This window comes from Anomalospiza imberbis, chromosome 1, assembly GCF_031753505.1.
Source record: "Anomalospiza imberbis isolate Cuckoo-Finch-1a 21T00152 chromosome 1, ASM3175350v1, whole genome shotgun sequence".
Classification (NCBI taxonomy): domain Eukaryota; kingdom Metazoa; phylum Chordata; class Aves; order Passeriformes; family Viduidae; genus Anomalospiza; species Anomalospiza imberbis.
Genome location: NC_089681.1, coordinates 103,457,741 through 103,479,684, shown reverse-complemented (window position 1 = coordinate 103,479,684; position 21,944 = coordinate 103,457,741). Strand labels below are relative to the sequence as shown.

The following is a 21,944-nucleotide window of genomic DNA, read 5'->3' as shown; positions in this document are numbered from 1 at the left end:
AAGTCTAAAGTGCTCTTTGATATTTTATTATTTTTGCAATACCTCCAGAATATATGCCAGAGAAGGGTAGAGAAATCCAGTATGCATGGGCAAGATACAAACAATCTTTCTGTACTCTGAAATATTGTTTGGGGCAGAAAAAGACAGTTCTGCTGCCCCAGAAGGGATTGGCTAATTTCTTGTGTCAGTGTTCCCTTGTCTGGTTTGGTTTATAACAAATTGTTAACCTGTCATTTAGCTTCTGACTGGGTTTCTGCTTTTCCCTGGCTTTTCTGTCCAGCTGACTCATTTGGCCTAGTTCTCCAAGTGACAGAGAAGTGAAAACAAGAGTGTCCTCATCAAGAAACTGCTATACATAAAGGAAACAATACAGCACCCTGAAGATGCAAAAATAAAAACAAGAAAATGCTGTAAAATACAGTTTCTCGTAAATGTGCAGAACATTTTTGGTTTAGGATCCATGTTTGATCATATACCAATATGTCCAAAACAAAGCACCACAGTTCTCAGTCCCAACAGTGTATCTTCCTAAATTTCTTTCACCAAGCTGCAAAGTACCAGGGGAAATTCTAGGCCAGCATTTCAGGCTTGCTTTTCACAAGTGCAGGTCAACAGTACCCTATGTTCAGTGCTCTATAACAAATTGTCACAAATGGTGCCTGTTATCTTCAGTACTATATTCTCAATGTATCTTATAGTAATAAAGTACTACATGTATTCCTAAAGCTGGGATGATTATCTAGGATATTTCAATCTACTTTTGAGTTTTCCTTAAACTGTTTTCATTCCGCAAAGTAACATGTCTCTTTTACTGATAAATATACAGAATAACTTTCATTGAAAACCTTTTACTGTAATTAATCAAACTCCAAATTATATTCTTGAAGTTGCCCACAAAATACTGCTCAAGAAGCAAATTAGGAGCTCACAAGGAAACATCCTCGATGTAAACTTCAGCATATGTTCCAAAAGCAGTAAGTGAAGCTAGCATTGCCTGAGGAAGCTTTTTACAAAAACACATATTTGAGGCTGCTCAAAGAATTTGCTCTTACAGTGGTCAAATCATAGTAGAAGTTGTTCAAATAGCTCTGCAAAATCATTCTGCATGTTGAAACAGAACACGAGCTCACTGAAATTGCAGAAATTTAGTTAATGAAGAGTGGATATAAAGCTTACATGCTCTGACAGAATCATCAGAGGTCTATCCATGATAACCCCACTTGTCCTGCATTTCTTTCGTCGTTTGTACACACCACTGACTTATCCACGCCACCTCAACATGTTGTATACCTTCTACCATTCTCCATGGAAGAAAAGTCATCCCTGTTGGGTACAGTCCTGCTTTGGCAGCCTTCCCTCCTACCTCAGGCTATACAACTGCCAGTTCACAGCTTCTCTGGTCTCAGTTCAGCCACAGAACCACCAGCCCGGCTGTAAGGCCTGCGCAGCTTCCAATATATTTCTTTTTCCTCACTGCTCTCTGCCTGGGCCCTGCATGTTGAAGAGGCAGCTAGCAGCTAGCCACCAGCAATCAGCTGTGCACCACCTGCTCCTCCAGTCGCCTGACCATCTTCCCTGGATTAAGAAGAAATTTGATTCACCCATAAGCAAGACAGAGAAAGAAAGGTTGCTGGAGACATCACACAGGCATAAAACAGACCACCACAGTTCATGCAAATATGAATTTGCAGGCCTGGTAAAACTGTCAAGTTTCCTCTTCAGAAAAGTGCCCTCTCCATGCCAGAGACTCCCTGAAACTTGAAGCACAATGTGTAGAATGAGCTGGGACTTCAACTTCCCCGGAGGCTGTAGATTTACCAGCTGAGTTCACAGTTCACTATACAGTCATATTCAGCAACAGGGTTTAATTCCGTTAAGTAATTATTTCACCTGTGGTCTAGGGTATTAATTTTGTTAGAGTCTTATAAAAGAAAGTCATTACAGATGCCTTAAAGGTGAACACTTACAAAGTAAATGGCAGCTATAAATCCATCACTATCTAATTGTTGAAGTTCATATTCCAATGTATTTTCTCGCTCTATGTTCTTCTTCCTTCTTTTTCTCAGTCAAAGATTTACTTTTCCCAATAATTCAATTAAATTAGATAAATCTGAGCCTAACTGAAACTAATTTTGTATAATATCCCAAACCATTTGCATAAGGCTTCTAAAAATCTCCAAGCTATTTCTCTAGGCAGTGGGGTAGCTAATTATCTACCTCTCCAAGCAGCCTTCAAGGCATCACAGATCATATGTTTAGAAGACAGAATAATTTCATTCCTTTGCAAAAAAAAAAAGTGTCCATTGCAATCCGAATGCATCATGAAAATTCCATGTTTCCACAGAGATTAAATAATTCACCCTCCGTGGAATATATTTGATCATATAATAACAAGCAGACATGATCATTCTGCCCTGAATATCACCATTTAGGAAATCAATTCCTGAACTTTTGGGATATGCAAATCCAATTGATTCTTGAACTATGGAACTCTCAAAATGAACTGAGACTTTTGGCAGCATGCAAATATTCACCATCCCTTCAGGCTGGGCCAATGTATCTGGCATCCTCTCCCACATACAACTGAATCCATCTCAATTCAGTAGGATATCCTTCCCTGCAACAATTTGGTTTACAAAAGCTAAAGTACACTACAGAAGCATTGTAATTATGATCATTGTTTATCAATGATAATGTATTATAAACAAAGGAATTAAATATGAAATTGTTGCTCACAGGCATTGTCTCTCTGTGCATTCTTAGAATACAGAGTTAATTTTTCAAACAAAAAATCAGTCCCTTGGCCACAACCCCTCACCGACACAGTAAACATCTGACTGGGGTAGACTCACAACCTGCTGTTTTGAACCATGGCTGGGCTGAGTTCTTGTGTGACTATATATAAGAATCTGGTAGAACTCACCAAGATCCAAAATATCCAAGATCTCTCATGACTCTTCCATAGTGACAATTTTCAACTCAACAACAACAGAATTAAAGTGGTTTGTCACTAAAGCAAGAGAAGCAAACACATAACAGCATAATTCTTTTTTTTCCAAGCATCTAAATATAAAGCTATTCATATCCCAGTCTGAGACTACAGTTCTTATTGTACTTGAAAATTAAGTTCTCTTTAAATTCTAGGTGATCAGTTTGGTTTTTTTTTTCTGAAATCTATATGCAAGGAAAACTCTTTTGAAATTAATATGTTCCAAGCATTAAAAAATAATTTTAATTCCACAGGTGGACAAACCAGTGCTGAAGACACCCCAAGGCAAAATGCTCAGCAGAAGCCTATTCGTAACTGAGAGACATGAAGGATTCACATCATGAAGTCACAATGCCAATTTCTGTCCCAGCCCATTTTAAGAGCTTAAACCCTAATCAATTCACCAAGGAATATCTACGACATTACATTTACAACCATAACAAAAGCACTTCTAGGTCCCTGGAGGGCTCAGTTATAATCCCACATTTAAATTTCAATCTGAGTCTCACGTCCCATCTGTCTAAATGACTTACTGGTGCTAGCACAAGTCAACAGCAAACTCTCTGGTGCCATACTCAACCCTCTTCCCTTGGTGATCCAAGCATCTAAAATACAAATATTAAGAGACCCAAACAAAATCTGCTGCAGTGCAAAGGCACATTATAAATTATTTTTCTGAATTTTTGAAACTCTTGAGTGCATTTTCACCCAAGTGAACCAAATCCTTTGCACCCTTGACTGCACACACAGGAAAAGGAGTAACAGATGCTTCTGAATATTCCTCATCCACTTTATGAGTAGGATCTAAAACCTATTATTTCTTTCACAGAAAGAGACCAAAGTTTTGTTTTTCTGCAAATCTTCTTTATTTTGAGGATGGAGAAGTATTCATCCTGCCACTTGAATATTACAGTTTAGACTTAATTCTTTCCAACAGTCTGCATTACAGTACTTTTCCTTCTATTACCCACAGGTCCACTGAGGCTATAAGTAATCTGGAATTGGAGGGAATATACTCCTCTTCCCCATCCTGCACTTCAATGAAGCCAAAAAAAAATACACAGCCAACAACAGCTGCAGTAACAGAAATCTTTTAAAATCTCAATATCAAGGTGCTGATAGGAAGAGATAGGATGCATTTAGGGCACGGAGACTGGAGAGAGGAGTCAGTGCATTATCCCAATACCCGGGAGTCCTGTTCTGCCAAGGACTTTCAAGTCATCCTAGGTAAAGCACAGCATTTCTCCAAAACCAGGCTCCCCAAACTGTCAGTTTCTCTGTTATCCATTTCTCCAGTGTCATCTAGTATCAGCTGATAGAATTGTTGTTTTCTCCACAGGTTCTGATAGTACACAATATGCAATACTGAAGTTCAGTGGTTATAGGAGTTGCAACAAATGCCCTCAAATCAAAATATGGACTTGTATTTGTTTACCTGAATAACCACAGCATGCTTAAAGCATTGTAAAATCAAAACTCTTGTTCAAACTCACTGATAAAAATTGAAAAAAAAAAAGCCTAATAACCAGAGCAGGCTTTGGTAAAAATACAATATTAATGAAAATATATATGCATATCTAGATTTCTTTGAACTACTTTGATCTGGAAAGTAGGTTGTATGGCTCTTATTGTCATGCTTTTTAATGAGGTTTCTAATAGCTCACAAAAATAGCAGAAACTACAAATACAAAAAACACTTCTAACTCTTAATACATTCAGTACTAATATACTCTAATTTATATAGAAAATATGTTTTTAAATGAACTTTAAAACAATGCAGTACTTATTAGTCTGAAAGCATATCCAGAAATTATGTAGAATAAAAATAATTCCAATCATAAATATAGTGGAGGACAGATAATCATTACAGCAATATCCATACACAAAAAACACCGAGAAAAGATACAACATGAATGATAGTAATATTATGCACCTGTGTCTTTATGGGTATAAAGAAACAAACAGCCTGAAATACCAATTTGATTGACAGAAAAAAATTAGATTTTGGGAGTGATCATAAAAGATACATTTTACATCAGGAAACAAGGAATCATTTAGAATATCAGATTTCAGGTAGTAAATTGCCAAGTAGAAAGCTTATTTAGAAGCAGTAGAATAAAGGTAGCAATTAAAATAATGTTTGAAAGTATATTTTCTGAACTATTTTAACAACAACAAAAAATACATAATTTACTTGCACTGAATATTTTTTTGCAATGCAGCTGCCAGATTCGTGCCACACTGAATTTATTCACTATGCTTTTTTTAAAAAAAAACTAGACTGATACATTTTCCATGAAGTTATTTAAATACCACCCCAAGATGCCAAGTTGGCTCTGTGACTGCAAAGATATATTTTTTAAAGAGTGTGAAATAATTCATTAACATATTCCCGAGGGAGTAAAAGAACTGCAGACTTCAGGTGAAACAGTAGCTTAAGTATCACCAGAGCTAAATTGCATCAAAAGGTGCTAAATCCTGTGAACGTGCTTGCTATAGCACCACTGAGACTTCGACCAAAACAGCCAAGTGTTCATGTAAGTCCCCAGGAGCTTTACAACAAAGAGGAGAAATTTGATTTAAATAAGGGCACTGGCACCAAAGCCACCATAACAGAAAAAAAAAAAAAAAAAAAAAAAAAAAAAAAAAAAGGAAAAAGCACAAAAAAACCCACAAACAACAAAACAAAAAAAGTAATGTTCTGGCAAACAAGAGGGAAAAGTTGGTTTACAAACTGCATAGAAAGTTCTTGACATGATACAATTGCCTCCAATCTCACCTTTTAGAATAAACTATGAAATTCCACTACAGGTATGTGTGACCAAGTACTGTACATGCTAACTAGAAAAGCAGTGTTGCCTGTACAACATTTCCTGCAGTGGAGACAGGACATCCAGATTAAGAGCATGGGAAAGAGCAGTGAGTCATCATTACATTAGGACCTGTCTAATCTATTCTTATTCCTTTATCTGGTGTTTCCCACATTTAGAAAACAATCACTGGAGCTGCAATCTCCCATTCTTGTTACTGTCTAATGTTCCATGTTGGTTGGGAGCAGAGAACAGGATTAAGTGATTATCCTCTTTTCTTGGCAAATATTGCCTCTCCTTCAATTTTGATGTCATTGTTAACGTATCTCTCCATTCATGAGTGTACATGTGCTTTGTCTTTAACAGACTCTTGTTGGCTTGTCTGAAGTTTCTTTGTCTTCTGTTAAAAACATGTAAAAAGAAATTGTCCTATTAGCAGAAATGCAATAGTACCAATTTGGTAAACAGTAATATAGTTTATTGCCGTAAACAGCAATACCAGAACAATTAATACGAAACAATTCCACTACAATTAAGGAAATATATTGAAAATAAACTGATTGTAGTTTTCCAGGAAGCACAGATTAAGAACAGCTGTTTAGAGGAGCTTCAGTCATGATCCTCAGGACTGTTTTGATTCAGGACAACTGCAATTACCAATTAGTTTGCTTGGGCTTGGATTTAGGTTTCCTTTTTTTTTTTTTTTTTCATTAAAGTAAATACCTAAAAACGACCCATGTGGCCCAAATAAAACAGCAGCTCTGCACAGACCTCTTGCATCCTCCCTTCCCATGCATTAACAGTGTTGTACTGTCCATTTTGAGGTGGTGCAGTTGAAGACAAGCAGATCTATGCAATCTTTCACAGGGGTCAGACTTGCTTTCCACCTTTACACATGAATTCACACATCATCTGACATTTATCAATGTTTGTTCTCCTTGGTCCTTGTCTCCCTCCAGTGGTGGGAGGATCAGACCTCTCTACATTTCAAACTAGATACACACTCACCCTCTGACTATATTATACACCTAAGACTTCCACAAACTTTTTGTTGCTCCACTGAATGATGAATGCCAGAAATACTTGTTATTTTTCATCCAAACATGCAACTTCTTGTTATTTTAATAATAATTCCTTTCCATCTCCAATTCATCACTATTCAAGGTCAATCCCGGTCTCTTACATAATTTCAACTTCAAGCCATTAGCAAATTTCATTAGCACATTCTTGTTTTTATCCTACTTTTTGGTAATTAGTGAAAATAATAAATAAGATCAATGTCAAAGCCAGTCCCTGAGGAACTCCACTAATAACCTCCCTCCAGCCTTATAGCTTCTTTCAACACAGTTTCTTGTTATCTACTTCAGTCACTCCCAAAGCATTTGTACTAACAACCATCTCCTCCAGTTTAGATAGCATTTTTCCTACACAGCGCCATATGGAGTACTCTGCCGGGGTTTGGGCAGATTCAATCTTTTCTTTGCTCTCAAGGTGAGTGACATGGCTATGAGAGAGACAGGGCACACTGCAAGAGGTGTTGTCAGGGAGAAAATTAAAAAGCCATCATATGTGGCACTGATGAGACCTTATCTGGAAGATTATACATAACATTTCCATTTAACAGTATTGAAAAAAAAACCGCCTTGAAGGAGAACAATTGAAAAGTCACTCATGTAATCCAAACAGAAGGGCCTACTTTTATAACTTAGCAAAAGGATTTACCTTGTGTGGCAAGGTTTGAGTACCAAGGGGAGTATAGGAGTGGCTTCTGTGAAAAGGCCAAGCTCTTCAGTGGTGGCAGCACCACTGGCATGACATATTTAATAAGGGGGAAAAAACCCTGCACAACTGCAGCTGGAGAGGGAATAGAGAATGTGAGAGCAACAACTACACAGACACCACGGTCAGTGAAGAACAAGGAGGAAGAGGCAGAGGAAGACACGCTCCACCCCCAGAACAGAGATTCCTCTGCAGCCTGTGTTGCAGACCATGGTGAAGCAGCTATGCTCCTGCAGCCCATGGAGGTTAAAAAGGGAGCAAATAGCCTCCTGAAGCCCACAGAAGACCCCACACTGGAGCAGGTGTGACCCAGCAGGAAGCCTGTGCTGTGGTAGACTCCTGGCAGGACCTGTGGGTCCATTGAGAAAGGAGCCCATGCTAGAACAGGTTTTCTGGCAGGACCTGTGAGCCCACAGGAGACCCATGCTGGAGGAGTTTGCTTCTGAAGGACTGCACCCTGTGAAAGGGACCCATGGGGAGCAGCTCCTCAAGACTCACATTGGAGAAGTTAAAAAAAAACTGTCTCACATGGGAGGGACCCCATGCAGGAGCGGAGAAGAGTGTGAGGACTCCTCCCCTGAGGAGAAAGGAACAGCAGGGACAGCATGTGATGGATGGACCTCAAGCCTCATTCCCTATCCCTCTACCCTGCTGACAGGGAGGAGTTAGATAAAAACAGGAGTAAAGTTAAGCACAGAAAGAAGTGTGGGGCAATGGTACTTTAGGATTCAGTTTTCTTTCTTTGTCATTATTCTACTCTGATTTGTTTGGTAATAAATGGAACTAATTTCCCCAATTCCAGTCTGTTCTATCCATAATGGCAATCAGTGAGTCACGTCTCCCTGTCCTTAACTAAAAATCCTTTCATTATATTTTGTCTCCCTTGTCCAGTTGAGGATGGAGAGCGATAGAGCAATTTTGGTGGGCAACTGACATCCAGACATGGCCAACCCACCACATCATCTCAATAGTAAATTGCAGAGATAGAGAGAAAACATTGTTTAAAAGCAATGGAAAATGATAAAAAACTCCCACAGACACATTCTTTCTGGAATTCATAAAAGCTTCAGATCATGAAAAGCATAACATTTGTGACTAGGCTTGCATCTATGAGGAGAAAATCTAGAAACAGTCTCATTTTCGAAGTTTACAACATGGGTATTGGCACCATCTGAAAGTAGCAAGCTTGATAACCCAGTAAGTTATTTCTGCTACCTCCCTATTTTTTCCTTTCCAAAGGTCCTCAGTGTTGGCTTTTGTCTCCAATGCAAGGCAGAAGAACAAGACACACATTTACACCCAGCATTTTTCAAAACCATCACTCTCAAAGTCAGCCCCTAAAGGATAATGTGCAACTAGTATTGAAGATACTGAACATTTCACCTGCATAAACATTCCTAGACCATTGCTGCCTTTAGTTCTTTCCTTGCATCTCTGTCTGTGTAGTGTCACAGACCAGCTTAATTCCCTCTTTGTCCAAGAAGGACATGCTCAGAATTTGCTTTCAACAGCCTTAACAACATACCAGCTCTCAGGTTCATCACAAGTTCAAATTGATGCTGGAATACAGAGTGCCAGAGCTAGTTTATTAGTTTTTCTATCTCTGTCTGCTCACAGGTCTAAATAGAAGTTTTAGCCCAAAAGGGATAGCAAGATGTAGTGGTTTGGTATTTTACTGCAGATCAGTCAATGAGGAAGGGGAGGAAAGAGAGGGAGGAGGCTGAAGCAGGGTGGGAAGGGATATTTTGGGATGTCAAAGTCTGTTATATTGTCATTTGCATGAACCAATATTGTATTTAAAGCTAGAAGATCTCATAACTTACTGTGAAGAACCAGATCGTTTAAAATCAGTATTACCGCTGACATTTATGAGCCCTCTTGAAAGGTACAGCATTCAGTTTGTGGGGTGAAGGGGTGTTGGCAGATTTTTTTATCATTTTGGGACAATTTATCATTTTGGCCCTGTATGATTTACCTCTTTAATTCCCTCCCCAATCACTTAATCTGTGTATTAAACTACAGTATCAATTCAATCACTCAAAAATAACATTAAAAATCATTTACTTTACCCCACTATAAATATTCTATTGTCATTGTTCTACTGACCTTTACTCTTTTAGCTTTTTCCCCCAGTAATGACTTCTAAAAAGGAGAGAAGGGATGAAGTTTAGTCTATGTCAGTACACCCAACTGTGACTCCTTTCTGCACTCCAATATCTGTATTAACACACAGTTATGGCTGTCATTAGCACAATGTATTCACTCAGTTCTGAAACAGAAGCATGCAATGCTTCAACTATGTGTGTGCAATTCCTACACACACTTCACAAGCCCCCTCTTCTCAACTGAAAGTGAAGTAACAAACAGAACCTGAGAACAAAAGAGGTTTTCCATCCTGCAGATTAAGAAAATCCCATTGCTCAGTATTCATATGAAATCAAGTGTGTCAGAAAAACAGATTTGTGTCAGAACAATCAAATAATGAAGAGGAGAAATAAAACAAAAATCAAAACAGCCAACTCCTCCTTTCAGAAGAGAAGACTTGACTTGCTCACTCTTGCCATACTCACTTAGGAGGTGGGGCCAGCCATGTGCTCCACAGCCATGCTGTAATCCCTGCATTACCTGACTGAGCACAGGCTCAGTGTTCAAGGAAGCATCCTAACTACCAGGTAAGAGACTGATAGGAAACAGCTCTGGGAATATTTAGTTCTTCACATGAAGTGTAAAGCAGACCCACAGCTGAATAGCCAAGAGCATTTGTCTCAGTCGTGAATGATAATTGTTCCAACTGTTGCCCCAGCTAAGGCTAGAAGAGTGTGTTAAATTACTGGGTTTATTATCTTCTCTGCCTCTTTCTCATTGTTATTTTGGCTCAAAAAAACCCTCACATTCCCCAGCAAGACTTTCATTATGATACCTCTAAAGGCATAATGTTCCAATGGAAGTTAAAATTCACACAAGTCTTGTGGATCAAATCCATTAAATTATACCAGAAAGAACAGCTAAAAGGCCAAAGCAAAACAGAAATTTAAATCTTAGTTATACACTACTAATATTAGTGATTGCCCAAAACCATCTTGCAGACTGCAGAAATAAGTTGGAGCACATGGGCATTATTCACACCTTTTAGTCTTCATACAACTATAAAGACAAAAGACAGTTCTGCTTTCAACTGGGACTCCAGAATTGAACTTGATAGCATTACTCTAAATATAACAAACTTATCACTAACAAGCGAAAGTCCATCAGTAGCTAATCCACAGATGTAAAGACCTAAAATAAAGTAGCATTTGATAAATCAGCTTTATTCAATAAACCACTCAAGAATAACAGCACTTGTCAGTAATTGAGAGACGTGAAAAGTTCTGGACTTACCACTCACATAATATAGGCTTTCCAAAAGAGCCTAATTTTCCCACAGAATATACATATTTTTTGCCACAGTATCAGTGAGTACTTTCATAGATGAACACTGGCAATGTGAGCTATGGTGCAAGTGTAGTTTCCAGCCTTGAAAGGCACTGAAGCAACAAAACACCAAGTCTGGGGGAATGGTTGGTCATGTGCCACTTGTTCAAAGCCAGCAAGTGTAAATTTTTTGATAGAATCAAGCAACATGTCCTAGTAAAGAACAATTTATTTGCTTTCTCCTCACAAGCAGAGAATATCTGACCACAAAATCGGCACTTACCTCTTCCATTGTCAAGTCAGGAGATTATCTAGAGAAATAGAGTGAGGCAAATTTGAATACCTGTATTTTCTTGAAATACAAAAGATGACAAGACAAGGACTTGCTTCACTACACAGGATAAACCAAGTCAGTTTAACTACTCAATCTATATTTTTATTAACATTTGTAAAATACTTCCTTTCCTGCATTATTAGGCTCAGTGAATCATCAAGGATCACTATATGGAACCCCCCACTTTTTAAAAAAGGATGCTTATGAAATAATTAAGTACATAATTGCCACGTGGGAGCCAAGTAGTTCAACTACCTTTGCCCTCAATTTATGGTCGAAGTTTTCAGAAGAGTAGCAGTTTACTTCTCCCAATATTCTAGCACAGTTAATCAATCCTTAAAAAAAAAAAAAAAAAAAATCTTTAAAAAGTGAGTACTTACTTACTGCTTTTTCCATTCTCTGTAAAAAATAATTGATTGGGAAGGGACACACAATGGAAATGCAACTGAACCGTCAGGCTCTAATTTTTTTTACAAAATATCATTGAAAATGTTGTTTTAGTCTATGCATTTGTCACTCACTGCAACATGTTCATGAGCAAAGCTTACAAAACAGACCATAAAAAATTAAATCTTGCAACAACTTTCAAGAGAAAGGGGACAATGAGTTTAAGTCCTATTTGTTCCCTCTCCAAGTCAAACTTCTTTGGTGCTGGTGTCATGGAATGAAAGCAAGGAAGTTCATGACTGAAAACAGCTTTCTGGTTGGGAGCAGCCTAGACACTAAAGCAGACCTTGGCTCAGTTCAAGGTCTCTTTTCTTTCCCCTTGTACTTTCTGATGCGTCACGCAGGAAATCAATTTTTTGGTGCTGGGGCAGAAATGCAAAAAAGCAAAGACTTGTTGGGTCCCATGTGCCACTGTTTCATATTCCCAGAGCTTATAAAATGAGGATAATTAAATACATGAACCTCCCAAGAGTATTGTGAATAGTAATTAGACAACAAATTTAGAGCACTTTGAGAATGAGAAGTACTTAGTGTCAGTATTTACTGCTATCTTTATTCATACTGAAAAACCCCAAAATATTATTTTTTGCATTTATAGGAGTAAATGCATTAAAATGCTCAAATGCAAAGTAGGAACTTTCAGAATTATTTCAAGAAACTAAAACTGTAGACTGTTCTTACAGTCTTTATAGAAGATGGCAACTCTTGAGCTCAGATATTAAGTACAAGAGCTGTTAAAAATAGTAAAAAGTCAAACTACATTTGGAATAATAATTGGCAAACTTTTCTAGATCTATAAAGAAACCAAATTTATCAGCTTTCTACCTAGGATAGCACAAATTATTCAATAGAAATAAAATTCAGCATATTCAATTCTGAAGTGGACAAATTAAACTATAAAAAAATCCTGTTTGCTGACTGGAGATCATTCTGTGTGCACAAAATGGCCATTAGCAGATCAGGTCCTTTAACTATTTCACTATTTAAAACACAGAATCATGGAACTGTAATGGTAGAAAGGGACCTCTGGAGATGTTCTAGTCAAACCTCTCTGGCTTAGAAGTGTCAAAGACAGAAGGCTGCTCAGGCCTTTAGGGAAGAAAAGGCATCAATAACCTTGGCCTTTCCAATATTCTTTGTCATCAGGGCATCACATTCAGTACCAGATCCACATTTTCCCTAGTTTTCCTTTTGTAGAAGCCCATCTCAGTCCCTCTCACATCATTTGCCAGATAAAACTCCATGCATGCTTTGGCTCTTGCAATCTCATTTCTGCACTCAGTTATTTTTATATTCCCCCTAAGTCTACTGACTGCATATATTCTTACATTTTATATTTGAGTTCTGTTAGGAGAATCTCGTTGATCTGTGCAGACCTCCTGACACCCTTGCCTGTTTCCTAAAAATCAGAATGATCCATTCTTGAGATTGGAGACAGTCATTCCTGAAAATCATCCAGATCTTCTAGATCCCTCTTCTCTCCAGGACTGTAACCCATGGTATTCTTTCAAGTAGGTTCCTAAACAGACTGAAGTCAGCTCTCCTGAATTCCAAGACTGTGATCCTGTTATTTGCTTCAGTCTTTCCTCTCAGGATCCTGAACTCCACCATTTCAAGGTCACTGTCACTGGTCACTCCTCACCAGTTCTTCCTGGCTTGTAAGTAAGGGATCCTGTACAGCAGATTCTCAGTCACCTGTCTCAGAAAGCTGTCATTGCTGCACACTGGAAAAAATCCTCCTGGATTGCTTGTGCCCTGCTGTTGCCCATCCAGCACAGATGGGGTGTTTTAAAGTCCCACAGCCCATGAATATGAGGCTTCTTCCAGATGTCTGAAGGTCTTAACTACATCTTTTTTCCTGATCAAACGCCCACAATGCAGACAATATGTGGTCCAAATTGGTCCATCTGCTAATTCCAACCCTGGTTCAACCATAACAAGCTAAGCTGGTTCATCCATAACAAGACAGCTCTGTGCGTTCCTTCTACCTTCTCACAAAGATCAGCTCCCCCACCTCACTGTCCTGGCTTGTTCCTCCTAAAGGTCCTGTTTCCACACACCGCAACACATCTCCCTTTGAGCTATCCTACCACGTCTCTAACATCCCTGAGATTGTAGCCATACAAACACAGAAGGACACTATTTCCCCAGCACCAAGCCTTAGTGTACAGGCATTTGAGAGAGGTGCCCACTTGTGCAGATTTCCCAATAAACGGATGAACGTTTCTTCCCTCATGCTGTAATCTCACTAATCCCTTATTTGTGCGCACACATTTGAAATGGGCCCACTTTTCCCCTGTTTTGTTGATTAGAAGGTCTCTCTTATCCTCACTTGTACATTGGTAGACATCTCACTTGTCTGTCAATCCCAGTGTAAAGCTCTCCTTTTACTGGATCAGCCAGCCTGTTGGCTCTTCATAGCAATCCTTGGTCTTCACAGAGTGTCCCATGGTTGTCAAAGTACATCATCCCTAAGGCATTTCCTGCAAAAGAGTCTCTGAATTCAGCCATTCCACAGCATACACATTTCTTCTGCAAATAACTATCACTTCCTTCACAAATGAAGGAAATCAATCTTGAAGATACCTGCCCTCTAAAAAAAAAAAAAATGTTTTGAGCACTGTCTTCACATTTTGATAATAGCTGAGTTGTTATTGATTCCACTTCATTCTGATTGATTCCATCTCTACCACAACTCTGTTGTTTCCTAGAACCTGACCTTTGACTTCAGAAACCTGAAGCTTCAATTTTAATGATTAAATGGATTCTTATACATTCAGGAAAAAAAAAATTCAAGAAATCCAGTTACCTAATCAGCTAGATAAAACTAATATATTAAATATAAGCAAAAGCTACAGATTTTATTGAAAACACACTCCTTTTGGGATACTCATCCTTCTGCCCACAAAGTACCTCAAAATAAATATTCTGATGTAATATTTCCAAAACCATCCCAGAGATCTATAATCGTACTACTTATTTTCAGAAATGAGTTATGCAGCCTTGTTGATTTTCAAGAACATTTGGACTCAACTGATTTGCAAAAATGGGGCTGAGACGCATTTGCAAGTTTCCTCTTTGAATATGCGAAGATACCAAAGATTTGAGACATTTAGCAGCTGCAAATCTAACTAAAAATTTATTATTTAGATAATTTCACAAGAAGGTTTGGTTCTTGAAATGAACAGGCTAAAGCTGGATAGTGACCAAATAACCAACCCACAGTTGCAATTAAACAGTTCCTTACAACCAAGAAAACCCCTAATTCTGTATTTCAGTGAATATTCATGTGACGCCTTTGTCTTACTTCAGGATTCTCCTCATTAGACTTGCCCCTCTAGGAATTGCACCTGCACACCAAGATCCATTTTTGCAAATGCCAAGCCAATTCATTTCTTTTTCTAGGATTGCCTTTCATAAATCAGGAATCATTGAAATTACTCACATAATAGAAAGTATGGAGAGAGGGAAATCCCTGAGCAAGCAATTTGGCAGCCAAAGATCCAATATCAGTTGAGTTGAACAATCAATCCAAATTTAGAGACAATATGCCCTTAAGATGCTCAGTCCTGAGTACAATAGTATGCAACCTGAGCCAGTTACAAACCTGCAACTACCAACTATTCCTGTACAAACAGCCAGACTGCTACATGCCTTTTCAAATAAATTGCTTGGCAAAAATTTTGTGATTCACATTTAAGGCCTAATTAAGGTCCACAAATAGTACAAGTAATTTTTAAAAAACCTTCCTCTGTTGCAGAAAGAAAAAGATGTCATTATGAATTTTAGCAATGTCAACAACAGCATTCTGTGCTGAATAGGAGCCTGATTGGAGAATGTTCTAAGAAAACCAAGTCGATTTAATCATTCCATGCCAGTGTTGGATTTTTTTCAGCACAATATACACAGTGGGTAACTGACACAATAAAATCTCCAGTTTCTAGGAGTTCAATGCATTTCAGGTCGGTTTTGTGTCAAAGGGATGCATTTATAAAAGCTATGTTAGCTAGAAATTGTGAAGTCAGAATAGTATTCTGAGCCCACTGGAAATTTCTAAATGGATTTCTTTTTAATTGAACAACACTTCATTGCAATGGGATATCCACAAAGCTTCATTTGGTAGTACAGCTTTTTACTCCTGCATCTTTGGTAGTATGTTCCTATAAACAATATTTTAACCTGTGAGCATGTCTTAAGAACACTAATTGGGTAGGGCTGCTTGGCTGGAAATTGTTAGGCATCATATGGACCCCTCTAGCTCCTAGCAGCACCAATTTCCACTGTGCCAAGCACCAGCAAAACCATTCAGTCTCCCAGCTGCATGCTTAACATTTAGAGTCCACAGTAACAACCACCCATAAGAAAAAGGCAAAGGGACAGAGAAGCAACACAATTTGGTTTTGTTTAGATGAGCTACCAGAGTCAGAAACTAAGCCAAAACTGTACTTCATAGACAACACCTTTTCTCCTAGAGCAGGGGAAGTAATTTCCTGAGGACTACCATTGCCTGCATTTCTTAGTTTAAGTGATATAAAGAAAGATTCCTAAGCCTGATTAGTGACAGGTTTCTTCCTCCCTCCATTCCTTCCCCTTTCTCCAAAAGGTACTTTGCATACTACCAAATCTATCTTCTGCAAAATTGCCACCTTAGCTGTCAGGTTACAGAGAAAAAAGTTGACAAAACAAAAAAGCTGATTAAATAACAATTACTCACAGACTTAAAGAAGTGTTCAACTAGAATTTGGGGATGCAGATTATCAATGTTTTAAAGAGGCATATGAACCACAGCATGTATATTGAAATACCCACCTTTTAAAGAGCAAAGATTAAAAGATAATTAAAAGCAAAATCACATTTTTAGCCTGTGGAAGCAGCAGTTATGGTTACACCTCTCCCCATACATGCAGAAGTCACAAGTATGTGCACCTGACCACACTGGCACATACTGGGCGCCACAGTTTAACCACAGGGGAGAGGACACACCTCCACTGACTACACCTGTCCAATATCTCCCAGTAAGCCACAAAGAGATTTGTCTTCTTTCCCAGACAGTGAGAAGCTGCAAGTCTGTGGTCAATAGAGCATAAAACTCAAACTAGTAAGAACTAATGAGTTAAAAGCACGTTGCTTCTAGGGAGAAATAAACAGGTTTTGCCTGTTCATCCAAAGAGCAGATTGTTCCCAAGTGAGATGCGAGAAAGATCAAAATCCAGATACAACAAATTTTCTATCTGATCTTTATTCCATCATAAAACTGCAATTTGTCAAACGTTAGCATTTCATGGAAACACTCTTTTGACAGAACACAGAGGCAGGCTGGAAACCTGCTGTTTTGTAGCTGTTTATTTACCTGTCTCCTCAGCAATAAAAAGCTGGATGTGAAGACTTGCAGGTTTCAGAGCCACCTGAGCTCCCAGCTGCCTGACTCCAGCCTGTGACTCCCAGGACAGCCTCCCATTCACCAGGGAACCCAGGGAGCCCACGAAGCTGCTGAATAAAACTGCTATAATCCTTTTAGTTTCACTAGCAAACCCCACTGATTAACAGCAGCAAAACAGTCAAACCCTGTCAGCTTCACGCAGCAGCAGTCAGGGATCCTGCAGAGCACACCAGTTTCATAAGCAAAACATTGTGGTATTTTAATAGCATGTTGTGGAGGAGGGAGACAACTACTTATTCCAGTTCAGAATTTTCACTGTTTTGGAAAAAAACTGCTGAATAAAAATTTGGTTTCAAAGCCAGCTCTGCCAGAACCAAGTGAATTGCTCCTATTTGGATATCTCATGATTTCTGGCAAAGTACAGTGCTGTTTTCCTGTAGGTTACAGGTCTGACTCAAGACACACATGCCTGCATAGCAGTATGCTCTAATCCTTTCTCTGTCCTTTCTACCACAAAAGAGGAACTAGCAATGACATATAATTTATATCCATATTCAGAAGTTTGCAAATATAAACAGTTCAACCAGAAAGGCAGCCTAAATCAGTAAATTATCTGCTAAAATCTAAAAAGCATTCACTCATCAAACAGATAATCCAGTCCCTGCACTGGATGAGCTAAGGGGACCCAGCTGTAATTCATTACAAAAATCATTCCCATACACTGCTGGAGAGTACATGTGATAGAAGGACAGCAGGACATCATCTTACTGCATCTTTTCATAGCAGCTCTTTCTATGCAGCTTTAATCTTGACTGGATTTCCCAATACAAAGAGATTATAGCTTTAAGAAAGGTCCCAAGCCATAGTAATTTAGTAATCCAGATACACATGGGAGGCAAGTTTGCACCATTTTTACAACCTTAAGGTTTTTGCAGGACAGGAAAAATGGACAGGACATTAGGAAACTATTATGAGAGAAAATAATTAAAATATTATTTTTTACCATAGTTTTTTCTGTATACAAATAGCATTTTCTTTCAAGAAATGGAGGTTGATTTGAGCCTGCCCTGAAGGAGTGTATGACCATTGTATGTTGTCATGTTTACTAGCTCTGTGGAAAACTGGCCAAAAAAGAAAAGCCTAGTCCTATGGCTAACACAGACATAGCTAAGGGCTTGTTTGACAAAGTGCTGAGATTTCACTGCTGTGGTTAAAGGCCTGGAGTGCTCTTGGAGTGCTCTTGAAATTAACTCGAGACAGAGACAGCAAGGTATGTTCCCCGCAGCTGGAACAAATTACAGTCTCAATGGAGTTAATCATCAGTTAAGATCTACTCCCTCTCACATCATATTTTCCCTTCTCTGCAAAGTAATCTCAAGTCCCTGTCTCTCACTCCAACAGCTTCCTCACAAACCCTAAAAAACCCACAAAAATTATTCTTTTAGAGACGTCCAAGCTGCCCAGGATCACATCTTAAGACACTCACCTTGCCTGACTTTTCTTCCTGAGACTTTCAAGTTTCAGTTATTGGAGATGTCAGCCTGAGATAATTAAGGAGTAGATCTTTGCCAATTTTCTTTAAACCAATTTATGACATTATATGCAATTTGTCCACAGAAGGTAAAATAGATATAGGCAATATGCATAAGGAGCTGCACATTTTGCTTGACAGAACTTGGAGATGATGCCAACAAGCTGCTGCTTTCAAGGATATAAGCCACAGCCGAGCCTATTGCAGAGCTCTATACCCACCATGGCTCTGCAAAGGCCAGCAGCCATCGCCAGCCCCAGCTCTGTGATTACGTGATTTCTATCCATTCTGACAACATGGAGCTTCTGCTGGCATTGTCAATGCTGAGCACAGAACAGGCAACTTTTTTTTTTTCTAAATTAACTGTAAACAAACTTAAATCTTTTGTGACTGCTAGCCTGGGAAGCTAGCCTAGGTGCTTCAAAGGTGAAGTTCTACCTTTCCACCATGACAATTTTTCCTCTGCAAAAAAACCCCATATTTCAGTGCAGAATCTCAAAGACAGCAAAAGAAGCAGTTTCCAGAAAGATTACTTTCTTTGTTGTTGAATAAGCTATTATAAGTGACCTACAAAGATTTTTAATACCTTCAGTCACAACCCTTTTTAATACCCTTTCTTAACTAAAAAGTGAAAGAAGTCCTTAAGCCAACGGTCCTCAAGTTTTAGGGCTGTGAGAGTTTATTATCCTTTCTCTTCCCCTACAGCTTTTTGTCTCTCACCTTGAAAAAATAAAAGTATCATTAATTATATCTGTTTGCTGCACTGAAAATTCTCACAATTTAATTTAAAAGGTGATGTCAATCTATGGCAAATAGCATCTTGTACCACATTTCAACACTAATTTTTGATAGGCTTTAACAAACATAAGCCAAAGATTAAGAGGTTAAAGGGGAAATGATAAATAATTTGAAATCTCATTTCATTCTGAGTCACTTTTACCTACATTTTCATGTCATGCATGGCACACTGATGGCTCCTTAAAAGAATAAGAGCATACTGCTAGCCCTTTCCCTCAGACTATTGCAGGATAAGATATCACAAAAAGTTCCTATCACTGAAATTTCCAGAAAAAAGAAAACCAAGACCAAAATTCCTCACAAATAAAATAAGCACAACTGTGAAAAAAAAAAAAAACCCAAAAAACAAAACAAAACAACAACAAACCAGCACTACACACACAAAACCAAACCAAAAATGCAAAAATTTATAATGTTTCTAAGCTTTATTATTTGGGCTGGGAAGATGTGTCAAAGGCTTAGTCCTTTTACAGAAAAATGTAAAGAAAATGCTCTTTAATCATAGGATGGTTTCATTCCAGCTTTCTCTGGAACATGGCCCTTACCATGGGAGTGTGCCCATGATATGGAACAGTGTATATTGCAACAACATATGCAAGGTATAACAAATAACTACATATAGTCAAACTATATAAATATAACCACATAATATGTTGTTAAGACTTTATGTGAGTAGAACCACAGCTTTGCTGAGGTCCCAGGCCATTTCAAAATTGCAGACAAGGCATTTCATAAGTATGCATAGCCACTGAACACTAACAAAACTAGATCTCCCAGAAATAAAGGGAATTATGGATTGTTAAATTCTGGATTCTCCCAGAATTTAAAGAGAATTATGGATTGTTGCCAACCTTTACAGAAAATGAAATACTGGGATAAGAAGCCACACACTTTTTCTTAGCCAAAAGGAAATAACTGACACATTCAGAGATACATAATTCTGTCAAAAATATTAGGAAATAAGTGGCTACAGGTAAGTTTCTACATCTGTATTTAGGAACTGACTTTCTAACACCACTGTTAGAAAAAGTAAATTCTGTGCAATACAGCTGAAATAAAAGCCTTTAATGTTGTGACAACATTCCCCCCCCCTCCAAAAAAAATATGGAAAGGTGCAGGTCTGGAATTAGGGGTCTAATTTTGGACTCCCAGAATTAAGAGCATAACAGTGACAGTCTTTGAATAACACTGCCAGCTGACACTGCTTGACTGAGTCTTTCAATTGATACTGTAGCTTTTTTCACAGATAAAAATTAAAAAAAAATAAAATACTAGTTCTTTCTTATAGATTGCAGAAGAATCAGCATTATTCCAAATAAAATAAATTTTAAAATTCTGTTTTTCAGCAGAAAAAAGCAATCACCAAAAGGTTCAAACTTACTGTTTTTCAAATACCATTTACTTCTGCTTGGATTGCAAAAACACTGACAACAAACAAAACAAGATCAAAGACAGAGTCCACATTGCAGAAAATCTTGAAATAGCAACAGAAATCACAGAAGCAGGAAAGAAAAGCCAAACAATAGAAAGAAACAAGGACAGAACTTGGAACCAGTCTAAAAATGAGGTTTTTTGTGTATCAGCACAAATTTCTTACTTGTGCTTTCCCCCCAGTAACATTATTCCAGCTCATACTGAAACAAGCCTGGATTCAGAGAAGCTCACATCAGGTGCATCAAAACATCCAGAGGAGAAGGAAAAAAGGAAAATTGTTTTGATAGCATTGTCATCAGGAGTCTTATAGCTATAAACATACTGCTTTGTTCATTTTCACATCAGAAGTTAATTCAGTTGTTACCATTCAGGAGAAAACACTGCGAGCTTAACTCCCTTCCCTTCTCCCTAGCCCTGTTCACTAGCAATCTCTGGAGGCCCACAGCACCAACAGATTTCTTTATAAAATTGTGCAGAGAATTAGAAAGGCAGCTCAATTACCATCAGCAGGCAGGTTTCCAAAAGAGAGACATGAACAAGACCGTGTGTTGAGGTATCCCGGCTGAGAGCGGCCAAACTCTGCCTGTGCTGGGCAGAAGGAGCCCCTGGTCCCTCAGAGCTGGCTGGCAGGTCAGGCACCCCAGCACTCCCCACCTGTTTCAGGCAACAGATTAAAGTCACCTGTTAGGATTTTAAATCAGGCCTATTAGTTTCGACCTGGAGGAGGGTGCACTTGCATCAGCCGCAGCCTGGCCATTAGAAAGAGGAACTGGTGGAGACAGGAAGTAAGCTTGGGATCAATAAAATCTATCAATAGCCTCCTAAGTGGGGGGCAGATCTCTCAACAATGGGACAAAAGGCCAAAGCAGCTGTAAACACACAGTTCAGACAAAGGCCTTGGGCAGATGTTGGTCAGTCAGTAAAATTAAGATACAGGTGACTCCAGCAAAGAAACTCGGGGTCTCTAGTGCCCAGTGCTGGAACATGCACATTGAGCCCAAGACCATCAGATGAAGGATGAAAGATTTGTC

The 21,944-nt window shown here is 38.6% G+C and overlaps 1 long non-coding RNA gene across 1 annotated transcript in view; it reads right to left on the bottom strand.

The window, feature by feature from the left end:
- The window catches only part of LOC137486234 (uncharacterized), a 45,599-nt gene extending 24,149 nt beyond the window's left edge, over positions 1-21,450 (bottom strand). Inside the window, exons 1-2 of the long non-coding RNA XR_011005643.1 lie at positions 21,415-21,450; positions 18,637-18,691 (exon numbers count right to left, since the gene is read on the bottom strand). This is a non-coding gene — a long non-coding RNA (uncharacterized lncRNA). The remainder of the gene's footprint in view (positions 1-18,636; positions 18,692-21,414) is intronic.
- Between the last annotated feature and the right edge of the window lie 494 nt (positions 21,451-21,944).